Genomic DNA, 15142 nt, shown 5'->3' with positions numbered 1-15142 from the left:
AAGCCAGTCAAAACAGTGCATTATAGAAAATGTCATGAAGTTGATGCTGTGTAATACAGACGAATCATGACCCATACGTTTATAGTATTCAACATACCAGTTTTTAATGTTAAAAAAGCAATTATGCTTTTTTAAGGTGCAGACTTTTAACTCTTTTGCACAAATACTTATGCTGTTTGTGTTAATATTCTACTTCAGTATCTAAGAAACTGAGGACTTGATCCTGCACCATTGAATTTTACAGGAGCAGGCGTAGGCTCTGAGCACCTAATGTTTTCTAGTCACTTTTCAGACAAGTAGAGGGGAGGCGGAAAGAGTTACTCCCAGCTCTGAAGATCTTGCAATCTTAAACCAAATTACAGATATAGAGAGGGGGAGGGACTTGCAAGTTTGTTCTAAGTAATCTATACCTTGCCAAAATTTTAATTTAATGCTCTGCGTAGCTGCCACTATTGTGATTTGTTAGCTAATCTCAATGTATTGTCCCTTGGAATTTTTTTTGTCACTCTTGACTTTATTAATTTTTAAATATTTAACTCTTTTCTATTTTCTTAAACTCTTGGCTGTTCTAGAAATCCCAAAAGAAGACAAAAAATAACTTAAACTTTTCATAAACAATATTTTGGTAATTTAATCTTTCAAAATCTCAAATCTGTAGAATAAATCAAATCACTAGTGCAATTTAAGAAAAATCTTTAGTTTCTTTAAGAAAACTTTGCCCTAGTTATCTTTAAATGGTTCTGTTTAAACAGGAAAGACCAACCAAAATAGATTTTCAGAGTAGGAGCCGTGTTAGTCTGTATCCGCAAAAAGAACGGGAGTACTTGTGGCACCTTAGAGACTAACCAATTTATTTGAGCATAAGCTTTCATGGGCTACAGCCCACTTCATCGGATGCATGCAGTGGAAAATACAGTAGGACAATTAGGATGATTTTGTAAATTTGTTAGTCTCCAAGGTGCCACAAGTACTCCTGTTCTTTCAACCAAAATAGGTTATTCCAATTATCCACTTGGTTTAGCTATGCACATTGAGAGCCTTCACCCAAAACAAAAAGAAAAGGAGTACTTGTGGCACCTTAGAGACTAACCAATTTATTTGAGCATGAGCTTTTAATGGCCCAACTTGATGATCACTTTAGATAAGCTATTACCAGCAGGAGAGTAAGTTTGTGTGTGTATGAGGGTGGGGGGGGGAGGGTGAGAAAACCTGGATTTGTGCAGGAAATGGCCCACCTTGATTATCATGCACATTGTAGGGAGAGTGGTCACTTTGGATAGGCTATTACCAGCAGGAGAGTGAGTTTGGGTGTGTGGTTTTTGGAGGGGGGTGAGGGAGTGAGAGAACCTGGATTTGTGCAGGAAATGGCCCACCTTGATTATCATACACATTGTGAAGAGAGTGGTCACTTTGGATGGGCTATTACCAGCAGGAGAGTGAGTTTGGGTGTGGGGGGGCAGAGGGTGAGAAAACCTGGATTTGTGCTGGAAATGGCCCAACTTGATGATCACTTTAGATAAGCTATTACCAGCAGGAGCGTGGGGTGGGAGGAGGTATTGTTTCATGGTCTCTGTGTGTATATAATGTCTTCTGCAGTTTCCACGGTATGCATCCGATGAAATGAGCTGTAGCTCACAAAAGCTCATGCTCAAATAAATTGGTTAGTCTCTAAGGTGCCACAAGTCCTCCTTTTCTTTTTGCGAATACAGACTAACCCGGCTGTTACTCTGAAACCTGTTCACCCAAAACAGTGACATCTAGTGACGGAAAACTAAAAAACTAGATTTGCTGTTTGTGAGGTTAATATATCATACTATTTTTTTCCCCAATGTGTGTGTATAAACTTAATAAACTGATTCACACTGGACTGCAGGTTTATATTTTTGCTGCTTTAGACTCCTTTCTTTCTTTTTTTTTAACCAAAGAGAAAAAAGTCTCACCTTTCAACAGATAAAGTAGATAAAGCGGACACTACGGTAGCGCAGTAACTCCTTATCACTTATTGGGGTCAGATGTTTTGTTCTCGCCAACTCTCTACAGTGAGTGTCCCCAACATTAGGCCACACTGTACTCTCTCAATGGGCATTTCTGATTGCAGATGAGTGGCTTTGGGTTGCAGTAGTAAGGTGGATGTAGTTCTGGACTGAGGCTCTGAATGAAATGATATATCTGTATCTAACATCTACTTTCTTGAGAATAAGACTTCTGTGGCAGAGTGATAACTTTAATTGTCTCTTCAGCCCCCTGCCTTTCTTTAAGTGTTGCCCTCGTAGGCATTGCTTTAACTAAAGCTACCTTTTACAGTGAAATGGAGCCAGGAGTGAGTGACACATTCTGCAACAGGTGCCAACTAAGCATGTATGCAGGGTATTGCACATGCCAGCTTATGTTGTTCCAAGGTCGTTCTAGACAAGAGGAATATAGCAGGTATCAGTGTGCTTCAATCAACACTTTGGCAATTTGTGCCTTTGCAGGGTAAAGATCTCTTCTACTTCTAGTGGCTGAGGAACTAAAACTGTGTATCAGACAAAGTATATCTAACACAGATAATATTACATTACTCAAATTACTTGGAATTTTATATCCCCACACTGTGGAGTATGTTTGTGATAAGAGTGCATGTTCCTTGAAAACAATTTACAGATTTTTTTTCCAGTAAATGTGGTTCTAATCACACAGTGTAAACATATCCTAGCTTCACAATTATAGTCATTCGTTGCTGCTTTTGGGGAAAATACACCTGTAGACTGATGTTATGGAAGCACAAGTCAAATGCAAAGATTTACCATGTCATTTAAGTTCCATCCTGCCTGCAGGATTGATCCCTACTCTATCCCATGTTTTGTCCATTCTGGTGTTAAATAAGTAATGCACTGTGCTCTTGCCGCTCAGTGACTTCTCTTGGAAGATTATGGTACAGTCCTTTGGATTTTCTCAGAGGGAAGTCTATCGTAATATTCAGCCTACGTTCTCTCTCATCCTATTATTCATTAGTCTACTGCAGGGGTTCTCAAACTGGGGGTCATAACCCCTCAGGGTTGCAAGGGTATTATGTGGGAAGTTGCAAACTGTCAGCCTCCACCCCTAAACCCTGCTTCACCTCCAGCATTTATAATAGTGTTAAATATAAAAAATGTGTTTTTAATTTACAAGGGGTGGGGGGTCTCACTCATAGGCTTGCTGTGTGAAAGGGGTCACTCATACAAAAGTGTGAGAATGACTGGTCTACCCTTTTTGGCTTATCATCAATGGTTAGTCACCCTCCTTGGGGAGGGTCATTACTGTATTCCATACTTGGTCCTGATTTAGGTAAACTATATGTTACACTCCCAGACCAGGGATGGTTTTAAAACTGGAGTCTTATTAAACTTAAAATAAAAACCTCACCAAACAGCTTGCACAAACCCCAGTGCTGCTGAATCTCTGACCACCCACCAAACTACAACTACATCCTGCTTCCCCAAGTGTCCCCTTTGGCCTCCAATCCTTAAAGGGACAGACTGCTGGCGTTCTTTATGAGAGCTACACTACCCCCTCATAAATGTAAAGTTGGCCTGACATAGCCATTAACCCACAGAACATTCAGTCCAGCCACCTGACTTTGAGCATTATGAAACTCATAGACTACTGCTACTAACAGTTGTTCTCAGGGGATTCTGTCATCTTTCACAGCTGCTGGCACTGATGGTGGAAACATCTGCATCTCTTAAGATTATTTCACATTCAGCAAGAATTTTTTGTGACAAAAGTGGCTCCATTATCCAACAAGAGAGGCAGTTCTGAACAGTTTAAATTCCCAAAGATTTTATATCTTATAACAATTCTTATATGATAAATGGTGCAACAATAAAACTCCAAAACATGAAGCATAGGGCGAGCTATTGTGAAAAAAAATCTCCTAACCAGACACAATAAATTATATAGAACCATAAAACATTTGAGGGCAATATCCTCACCATTAGTCAATATCACTTCATCTACCACTATTACATCCATCTTGGATAGAATACAGGATAAGGTACAGAAACAGGTACTTGGTATGGAATCTGGCAACCATGAGGCTAGCCCCATGGCACATTCACCAGATTGATGATTGGACTTAGATATTGATCAGTTAGCATCCCTCAATATTTACGTCAGTGTCTTTGAGGTGCTTCTTTCTCCAGATGGACAAACTTGAGTGTTAGTAGATTGTTCTGGTGATCTGTCCACTTGTGCACTTCTGGTTTCAGGTTCCATGGTCTCATTTTAGCAATCACATCTTTTCAACAGCTCATATGAATCTCACATCAGTCTGATCAGCAGTTTCCATGTGTACAGGATCAACATCTTTATTTCTCAGATACCATCAGATGATGTATTTGATTTTCACTCCTGATCTTAGAATCACTGGAGGCTGAAGTCCTGTCCTCATTTTGATCTTACTGCACTAGTTTGTCCTGTTCTGTGTCTTTCCTCCATGGTGGTTTAGCAGCTGGAATTATATCAAAGGGGAAGAAGACACAGAAAAATAAAAGACTGAAATGAAGAACTAACATCCTTTTTCATCTTCTACCTCTACTTCATAGACTTGCATTATCCCCTTTCCTTTTAAGTAGTACATTATTTTTTTTCTTCCCAATAGGATCTTAAATAGCCTGGTCCCTCTCTTAGACAGATTCCTGACAAGTATCCTTTCACTTGGTAAGAGGGTGATTCTTATCAAAAGTAGGTGATTTCTGAGAATATTTTGATGCCAGTTCATAGGTAAAAAACTTTTTTTGGTCCTCAGGTGCAGATTCAAAGTTTTTAAGTAAATGTGATGTCAATGGGCAAACGTGAAAATCTTCCAAATAATAAATAGAAAGGTGAGATTCCTGTAGCTTCATCATGTCATGTATAAATATAGGGATAGATTACTCTAAGGAAGTTCTAGTTTGATTTGTTTTTTCTAGCAAGGCCCTCACCATAGCCAGAAGAGTTTAGCTTAACCTTTCTACTTGCCCATTTCCCCATGAGTGGTGAGGGGTTATCTGAGGTGTTTCAATTTTGCAGTAGTGCTCTAACTTTCCGAATATATGTTCAAACTCTGCACTTTGGTCATGATGAATCCTTTTGGGGAAACCAATTTTAAAAACTGTAGTTGAAGATCTTGTCTACCACAGTCTTGCCTGACTTACTGGTGGTAAAGTAAGTATGGACAGACCTAGCAAAGTAATGGTAAAGTAAAGATGTAAGACGTTTATTGATACAAACTCAAAGGGCTCAGCTGTAATGATGCAGACTGCTGAGGTTTCTTTTTGCTTAACACATGAACAGACTCTGATGACAATGTTCAATGTCCCTCATCATCTGCAGTCAATGGAACCGACCTCTTGTGAGACTGATTATTTGCTCTACTCCGAGATGTCCCATCTCTTCATGTCGTTCTTAACATACTTGCTTTTGGGATTTTCCATGTAATACCAGTTGATTTCTTGACTTGGCTTTCTGAGGAAATAGACTATCTTTATCCAAATGCAACAGATGCCATTCACGCAACAAGGTAGAGAACTTACCATTCTCCCGTGTGTAGAAAGAATAGTAAATATGGCAGGCGACCAGCTTGGCTTAACAGTGAAATCCTTGCTGATCTTAAACACAAAAAAGAGGTTTACAAGAAGTGGAAGATTGGACAAATGACCAGGGATGAGTATATAAATATTGCCCAGGCATGTAGGAATGAAATCAGGAAGGCTAAATCACACCTGGAGTTGCAGCTAGCGAGGGATGTTAAGAGTAACAAGAAGGATTTCTTCAGGTATGTTGGCAACAAGAAGAAAGCCAAGGAAAGTGTGGGCCCCTTACTGAATGAGGGAGGCAACCTAGTGACAGAGGATGTGGAAAAAGCTAATGTACTCAATGCTTTTTTTGCCTCTGTCTTCACGAACAAGGTCACCTCCCAGACTACTGCACTGGGCAGCACAGCATGGGGAGGAGGTGGCCAGCCCTCTGTGAAGGAAGAAGTGGTTCGGGACTATTTAGAAAAACTGGACGTGCACAAGTCCATGGGGCCGGATGCGTTGCATCCGAGAGTGCTAAAGGAACTGGCGGATGTGATTGCAGAGCCATTGGCCATTATCTTTGAAAACTCATGGCGATCGGGGGAAGTCCCGGAAGACTGGAAAAAGGCTAATGTACTGCCAATCTTTAAAAAAGGGAAGCAGGAGGATCCTGGGAACTACAGGCCAGTCAGCCTCACCTCAGTCCCCGGAAAAATCATGGAGCATGTCCTCAAGGAATCAATTCTGAAGCACTTAGACGAGAGGAAAGTGATCAGGAACAGTCAGCATGGATTCACCAACGGAAAGTCATGCTTGACTAATCTAATTGCCTTCTATGATGAGATAACTGGTTCTGTGGATGAAGGGAAAGCAGTGGACGTGTTATTCCTCGACTTTAGCAAAGCTTTTGACACGATCTCCCACAGTATTTTTGTCAGCAAGTTAAAGAAGTATGGGCTGGATGGATGCACTACAAGGTGGGTAGAAAGTTGGCTAGATTGTCAGGCTCAACGGCTAGATTGTCAGGCTCAATGGCTCCATGTCTAGTTGGCAGCTGGTATCTAGCGGAGCGCCCCAAGGGTCGGTCCTGGGGCCGGTTTTGTTCAATATCTTCATTAATGATCTGGAGGATGGTGTGGATTGCACCCTCAGCAAGTTTGCGGATGATACTAAACTGGGAGGAGTGGTAGATATGCTGGAGGGTAGGGATAGAATACAGAGGGACCTAGACAAATTGGAGGATTGGGCCAAAAGAAATCTGATGAGGTGCAACAAGGACAAGTGCAGAGTCCTGCACTTAGGACGGAAGAATCCCATGCACCGCTACAGACTAGGGACCGAATGGCTCGGCAGCAGTTCTGCAGAAAAGGACCTAGGGGTTACAGTGGACGAGAAGCTGGATATGAGTCAACAGTCTGCCCTTGTTGCCAAGAAGGCCAATGGCATTTTGGGATGTATAAGGAGGGGCATTGCCAGCAGATCGAGGGACATGATCGTTCCCCTCTATTTGACACTGGTGAGGCCTCATCTGGAGTACTGTGTCCAGTTTGGGGCCCCACACTACAAGAAGGATGTGGAGAAATTGGAGAGAGTCCAGCGAAAGGCAACAAAAATGATTAGAGGTCTGGAACACATGACTTATGAGGAGAGGCTGAGGGAACTGGGATTGTTTAGTCTATGGAAGAGAAGAATGAGGGGGGATTTGATAGCTGCTTTTAACTACCTGAAAGGTGGATCCAAAGAGGATGGATCTAGACTATTCTCAGTGATAGCAGATGACAGGACAAGGAGTAATCGTCTCAAGTTGCAGAGGGGGAGATTTAGGTTGGATATTAGGAAAAACTTTTTCACTAGGAGGGTGGTGAAACACTGGAATGCGTTACCTTGGGAGGTGGTGGAATCTCCTTCCTTAGAAGTTTTTAAGGTCAGGCTTGACAAAGCCCTGGCTGGGATGATTTAGTTGGGATTGGTCCTGCTTTGGGCAAGGGGTTGGACTAGATGGCCTCCAGAGGTCCTTTCCAACTCTTTCATTCTATGATTCTATGATTCTCTTGGCTATTAGGCTTGTGCCCCAAGGACTTATGAATAATTTTAGCAGGAGCCGGAACTTGGTTTTGGGCTACCAAAATGTGTTCTCATGGAATAGGACTTAGGCTAGATGTAATGTCCATGGAGAAGCCTTCTACCACGAAAGGGGTGGTAGTAATAGCTGCTAAGATAACTTGCCATCTCCTTCTACCTCCAAGAACTGTGAGACATCATTAACATCATCTTTGCTTATCTCCTGTGTGTATTGTGTCATTTCTCCATATTAAGAGGCATTCTGGATAAAGCATCTGCCTCCACATTAGATTTCCCCTGGAAAATATTTCACTTTGAAATTAGTCAGCTAACTCTGCAACCCACCAATGTGCTGTGGCATTCAGCCTTGCAGAGGTGAGAAATGTAGGTTAAAAGCTTATCACTATAACTGTGCAGGATTTTGCTTAATAGAGGTAATCAACAAAATGTCAGTTACAGTCCTTTTCAGAGTTAGACACTCCACCTTTCCTAAGTGAAGGTGGTAATTTTTAGCTGGTATTCTTTATCCATAACCAATAACAAGTACCTCAAAGTGGACTATGGAACTTTTAGTGCTCAGTAGCAGGGCCCACGCATCCAGTTAGTGTGTGGCAAGCTGGTGCACTGTAGATTTATAACCTGGCTTCCTGTGCATGAAGTCTCCATGTAGACAAGCTCTTAGTTTACTTTCCTGACTTTGATATAAGAATTAAGACTGTATCTAAGCCCTTATTGGAAATATCTACATGTAGGATAAAGAGTAAGGCAAATTTGGGATAGGCTATTATTGGTGGCCATCCTAGGCAATCAATCAGCTGCTTTAAAACTCTTTGGTGTTGCTCAGTCCAGGTATCTGTCCAGACCCTGTTCCTTGTTCTTTTGGCTGTTCAAATTTATCTTTTAACTCCAGCAAGCTAGACAATTCCTGCTCTTCATTATTTAAATATATAACAAACCACTTAACTAAAGTAAAACTTCTTTTAGCAGAAATTGTACTGTACCTTGGCCCAGAAATGCTTTGAGTTTTCTCTTAAATACTCATCCTTTACCTGTTAGAGGAGTCCTCCTACATCCATATGAAGGACCTCTAACTCTCTACCAGCCATACTGCTTGCAAACAATTATATTTTCCCTTATGCGTCTAGAGAAAACTTTTTATTTTCAAAATCACTTTTCTGTTTGCAACACCTTCTGGCAGCTTTTTCAGGAATAAGCTGTACCAACCAGGTTAGTCTTAGAGGTCAGATCACTTCAGTTCAGCCTCCACTGGCTGGCTTGCTGAATGTCACACTCCCAGACCAGGGCTAGTTTAAAAGTGGGGTTTCATTCAACTTAGAATCCCAAAACAAACACATACAGCTTGCGCAAGGCCCTCTGCTTCTGAATCCCTCCCAGCATACATTACTTTCTCCTGCTATTACCACACCCTATTCCCCATAACTGTCCTCTTTGACACCCTCTGTGGACCACCAATCATTAAAGGGACAGAGCACAGGTCTATCTAAGCCTGACATTCCCTTATGAATGCTATATATACATTTTTTAAAAAATCCTCATTCCCCTAGGGTGAAACCCTGCTCCTCTCCCATTCCTCTCTGTCCAACACATGCAAAGGAATCAGTCTATGAGAAGCCAGGGAGAGGCTACAATGAGGGACTTGGCAGCTCCTTGCTCATCATTAATCTTGGCTCCCAGCCAGCCCACTGCAGTAGTGTTAAGGGGTGGTAGGCAGCCCAAGGGCATGTATGGGCTATTGGCCACAAAACACATGTTGTAGAAGGAGTGGGTGGTGCAAACCACAGTTGCTACTACAGCCCACGTTCAGCAGTTGGGAGCTTGACAGGACCAGAGTCCTCTTTAAAGACTGGAAGAAGGGGAAGTACCAAGGCCAGAGGCAGCTTCTGGGCAACGAAAGTACTGGCAAGAGAAGTGCCGCTTCCCTTCCCCAGGTCCAGTGCAGGTAGAATGAGCAGTAATCGGCTTAATCTTCACCAAAGAAGATTTACATTAAATATTAAGAAAAATAACTAATGATAGTTAAGAACTGGAATTGGTTGCCAACGGAGGATGTGGAGTCCTTGTCATTGGAGGTTTTTAAGAACAGGCTGGACAAACCCTTGTCAGGGATGGTCTATGTCTATGTATACTTGGTCTTGCCTCAGTGCAGGAGACTGGACTAGATGACCTAATGCAGTCCCTTCCAAACATTTCTATGATTCTATGGCACTAATGTAAGACAGCAACAGCCTATGTAGACTTCTCTTCCTGTTAGCACACTCCTTTGGTAGAATCCTGTTCCCATTCAGTACCGCTCCTATGCTATTACTTCACTTTCCATGCCTCAAACATCAAAGGAGTAGTCCACAAGTCCCAACAGCTACTTTCTGCCCCTTCTCCTAGACACTGTAGGATAACTCCTGGACCTCAGTCCTGGGCATGGATCCTCTCCCAGAGGAGTCAGCAGATGAGAGACACTGGGAGGAACCCTTCTTCTGAACTGCTGGCTTCATTTCCTTCCCCAAGTGGAGCTTGTTCCTACAGATAGGGTCTGATACCAGGAAGAAAAGGACTCAGGTGGAAGAAAGAAAAAAGATTTAATTAAAAAAAAACATTTAAATAAAAACCTTCAATTACTTTTACCCAGAAACCTCCAGCTTGTACTGTGCTCACACAGTGCACTGCTTATAACTGGATGCATTGAGAATATGCCTTACACTTACAGCTATCTTCTGACATTAAATCAGATCCAAGGATAAACATCTCAACTTATTATTTCAGAAATCCTAGCTCCAAAACACCCATCACAGCTAATCCATTTCAAGCAGAAGCTTGAGTGAACAGTGAGGCTTTGCATTAGGCCCTGAAGATTAAACTCTGGGCTCTGGAAGTTGGTAAATCAGATTTCATAGTCAGACATAGCTGTAAGTGTAAGAAAACCCTGTTACAAGCCATCAGATGTTTAAAGCCAGGCCCTGTTAGCAAGAGCACGGCTGCTTACCTTAATCATGGGAACGGAGCACAGAAGAAAAACATGCAGCTAGACCCTAAATCATGCAGACTTTGCAGATTAAAAAAGTGATCACGGTTTAAATTGCCATTGGAAGCAGATAGGGAGCTAGTATATACTTTAGAGCATTTAAGTAATGTGTGCCCTATGACCAACCCTGCTAACACTTTGAGCCAGTGTTTTCTGTATCATGAAGACTTCAGGTGCAGTTCTATGGGATTCATGTTACAGTAATTCAGTCTGGATCTCAAAGGTGTAGATGACCCTATAAGATCCACATCTGACAGAAAAGGTTGTAATAAATGCAGAAACTATTAATATTAAAGTCACTTCCAGCCTCTGGGCACACTTCCAGTTATTCCAGTAAGCACAGATCCAGCAATATCCCTAAACTGTGAACCTGATTTACACAGGAAAGTCACACCTGCAATAAAGGGGAAGGCACCATTCTTGCCCCGCTTTCCAGAAACTTATCCATCCAACCAGCATCAGCTCAGTGTTATCTGGGTTAAGTTTAAATCATCGTCCTCTCTTCCAAATTCTAACTTGTACAGGCATCAGGAAAGAACCATCCAGTTCTAATGAAAAGGCACTATAGCTGAAGCATGGAACATGAGAAAAAGTGCAAGCAAAGGGCCCTATGGCGGACAAGCAGAGTTCTGGATCACAGTCACCACGGGCTGGATGCATGATTGGATTGTCATCAAAACTTAAGAACTCTTTAACTTTATTTTTCAAATGTAACAAACTTTATTACAGTAGAAACTGCCAAGAGGGACTTCTGATAGAGTGAAATACCACTTAGACTGAAGAGGCCTAAACCTGAACAAATCTGATACAGAAACAATAAAAAACAAAAATAGACCCTGGTGATACACAGTGCTATTTCCATATAGTCAAGTTACAGGACAGGACCTCGCTGCATTGTCGAACTATCGAAATGGTTCAGGAATTTGAACTGGAGCCATGAATCCTTTTGTTTGGTATTGGTGTTTAGATACTATATGTTCCATGCCTGTCCTTTTTGTATTAAGAGGGATATGCAAAATGTTTTGGTGAGTACAACACATATGGGGAAATAGGCTTCTGAGCCCGAGCTTTCACTTTATCCATTGACCCACACCATGGGGGAATCCCCTCTGTATTCTAAGGTGAACATTTTACTGAGGGCCTGTCTACGCACAAAAAACGTAATGCTTTAACTATATTAGTATAGTTCAAGTGGTACAACAATTATACCAGTATAAAATATGTTTATACTCATATGGAAAGGGGAATCAGCTATACACCAGTATAAGGCATGTTTACACCAGTATAATTGTGTGCATATTAGGGATTGAACCAGTATAATTTTATTGGAAAAAAATCATACCCCTAACCAACAGTTATACCATTGCAAAAGCTGTGTATGGAGCAGACATCTGTCAGCATTAGTGAATGGGGAACATTTAACTTTCGTTGTGGGTGGGGCCTTTTTGTGTCATGGTTATACACAACTCTGTTGGTCCCTATTTGGCAATCCATACAGTATGTATTTGTGCCCTTAGATATCAATCCTGCTCCCACTGAATTAATCAGTATCAGGCTCTTAGGCTGCAAGCTTCACAAGAGACAGTGACTTAGTTCTCTCTCTCAAAGTTGCTTTGGTATTGTAAAGCACCCTGCACATTAATGGCACTGTATTAATAACAATACTTAGCACTAACACAGTGCCATACTTCTGTAGCTCAAAGAACTTTACAAAGGAGCATCCCCATTTTTTGTAAAAAGAAAAGGAGTACTTGTGGCACCTTAGAGACTAACCAATTTATTAGAGCATAAGCTTTCGTGAGCTACAGCTCACTTCCTCAGATGCATCTGAGGAAGTGAGCTGTAGCTCACGAAAGCTTATGCTCTAATAAATTGGTTAGTCTCTAAGGTGCCACAAGTACTCCTTTTCTTTTTGCGAATACAGACTAACACGGCTGTTACTCTGAAACCCATTTTTTGTATCGCTGACCCCACACAGGTCATGAAAATCACAGAATTGGCTTAAGAATCATGAGATTTATAAAATGAATTTTGCATTCTTTTTATTTGCCTTCTGGTTTCTGAATCTGTAGGGTGCATTTGCTTATGTTTAAGCTTCTTTCTGCAACCATGAGGGTTAGAATATGGGTTTTTTTAAAATGAAAGTTGAGATTCTTGTGCAGTCTCTCGATTCCAACAGCTGGGGCCTTAAAAAAATACTTCAAATATTGCAAGACTTACCAGAAAGTTGCCAGAAGTGGTGACACTGCATTTTACAGGTGGAGAAACTAAGAAACCAGAGAGGTCACATGACCTGCCCCCAAAACAATCACAGAGCAAGTCAGCAACAGAGCTGGGAAAGAACCCAGAACTGTTGACTCCATCTTGTGCCCTATCCACTGATCTGCACCGCCTCCCTATTAGGCTGACTTAAATTCCTCTTCGGCATGAAAACTGCATATTCCTCACTTAATACAACGCCCCCTCTGACTTTTCCCCACCCCGCGCTAACAGTTTCTCCCTGTTTGGTATATATATTACCATATGTCAGCTATAACTGTTTTGGACATTGTGATCTAAGTTTGTTTTTTTAAAGCCCTCCCACAACATCTCAGCAGGAACTAGCCCCCACCCCCAAACAATGATAAACAGCTGCCATCACAAACCACACTAACATTATTTCCCAAGTTGTCCCCTTGGGAAAGAGCTCCTACCCTCATCCAGACAAACCCTGTTACCAAAGTACGATCAGCTTAGAACAAGTAACAATATGCCAGCATGTAAAAGAAGTGATGATTTTTTTTCCTGGTTTAAATTAAGCCATTGCTTTTAAGAAAGTTGTTATATTAAAACTGCACGAGAAACTGTTTTGAGTTTTAAAACAAGTTAGTAGGTCAGCCAAGAAAACTATTAACTTGAAAATATCATTAGAAATGTAATTCAAACAGCATGCAAGATTTAGTTTGCTGAGCATAAGAGCCGCTAACAGCCATGCATTCTGTACATTCAGAAGCAATCAGTGGAAATGCTAGCAATATGGAAACAGGAACTTTAAAGGTAGTGTGGCAAAGAGCAATTGACTAGTTATAAATAAATACTACTGCTTTCTCTGCTGCACATGTTTCAGTTAAACCTTTTAGGGTGGACAGAACCTTCCAAAACTATTTTTACACTTGCTGTGTGTGAGTCAACAAGTTAGCCCTGTTTCTTCAGAGTTCAAAACCAAAACAAATCTTGTTATTTAACAATTATATGGGAAGGGAAGGGGGGAAACAATTATTCCATATGCAATGGAACACACACATTAAATTCATAACACAGAAATACAATGTAAAAGTTGAGTGACTCCAAAAATACGTATGGGGTACACTCACCAGAGGCTGTGAGGTGTCCTCTTTGGAAGTACTTTTCTTTCTCCTCTGTCCCCCTTTCTGTTACTGGTGAAAGAAGATGACAAGGTAGATGTAGCTGTCATCACTGCAATCACTGGAGCTTTAATCCATTTTATAGTACCATTTTGTATCAAAACTTAAATCAATTACTAGCTTATAACATATCATTTTATCCCATTAGTACCTCTCAGGACCATATGGGAAATTGTTTACAATCCCTCTCTAATGAATGCTGCACTTTTATGAATCGCCAGATCCTAAAACAGAGCTTAATCCTGTGAGGCCTTTGGTGTCCTCATCTCCCCTATAGAAGCTGAGTGTTTGCAAGACATTGCAAGACAGAGGCCTTTGAGAAAGACTCATGGGGGCCAAGAGCAGTTTTTTTCTTCATTATAAATTATGTGCTCATATCTAGTGCAGAATAAAAAAAAAATCTGTTTCCATAAAACATCAGGTTTTACATTTGTCAGTTTTCCAGTTCTTCTATTGACAGTGCACTTGATTAGTACATCTGTTTCTTTTCTTTAGATCTTTGTTAGTGGAAATACTGATTTTTATTAAAATGCCCATGATATGACTTCAAGGACATACATTTTTATATTAATATGGTATGTACAGTGGTATAGTATACTGTTTTAATGTTTTATTATTAATTATAGTTTGTAAAGTGAATTAGGATCTTTCCGGATTAGAAGTATTATAAAATGTAAAATAATGCAGCAGTATTAAACTCTGAAACTCGACGGTAAATCTATGGGGGAAATTACCTTTTAAACTACATAGTATGATCTTCAAATTGTCTAGGAGGAGTTTGTCCAGATATCTTTGTAATACATTGAAATGCTTGAAAATACAGTCTATGAAATTAATCTCTGTTTATATGTGTGAAGTTATAAATTTCTTATCATTATAGCTTGTCATTACTTTCAGAAAGAGTAACTGACACATGCAACTGGAGACAATAGTATTAAAGCTTTCAGAATGGACATCTACTTCTGTAAACTCAAATGCCAGAAGAACCATTCAATATTAATATTGCATTATAATGGTTAAAATGTTTTGAGTGCCATAAGAGATTTCACAACACAGAACATCTGTGGGCTTAATAGTAAAAATTCTTCACGAACTATTGAAATGCTTACTCAAAAATT

The sequence above is a fragment of the Lepidochelys kempii genome, chromosome 8 (genome assembly GCF_965140265.1).
Source record: "Lepidochelys kempii isolate rLepKem1 chromosome 8, rLepKem1.hap2, whole genome shotgun sequence".
Classification (NCBI taxonomy): Eukaryota; Metazoa; Chordata; order Testudines; family Cheloniidae; genus Lepidochelys; species Lepidochelys kempii.
The sequence above is the reverse complement of the archived record's forward strand: the minus strand, read 5'-3'. Positions refer to the sequence as shown.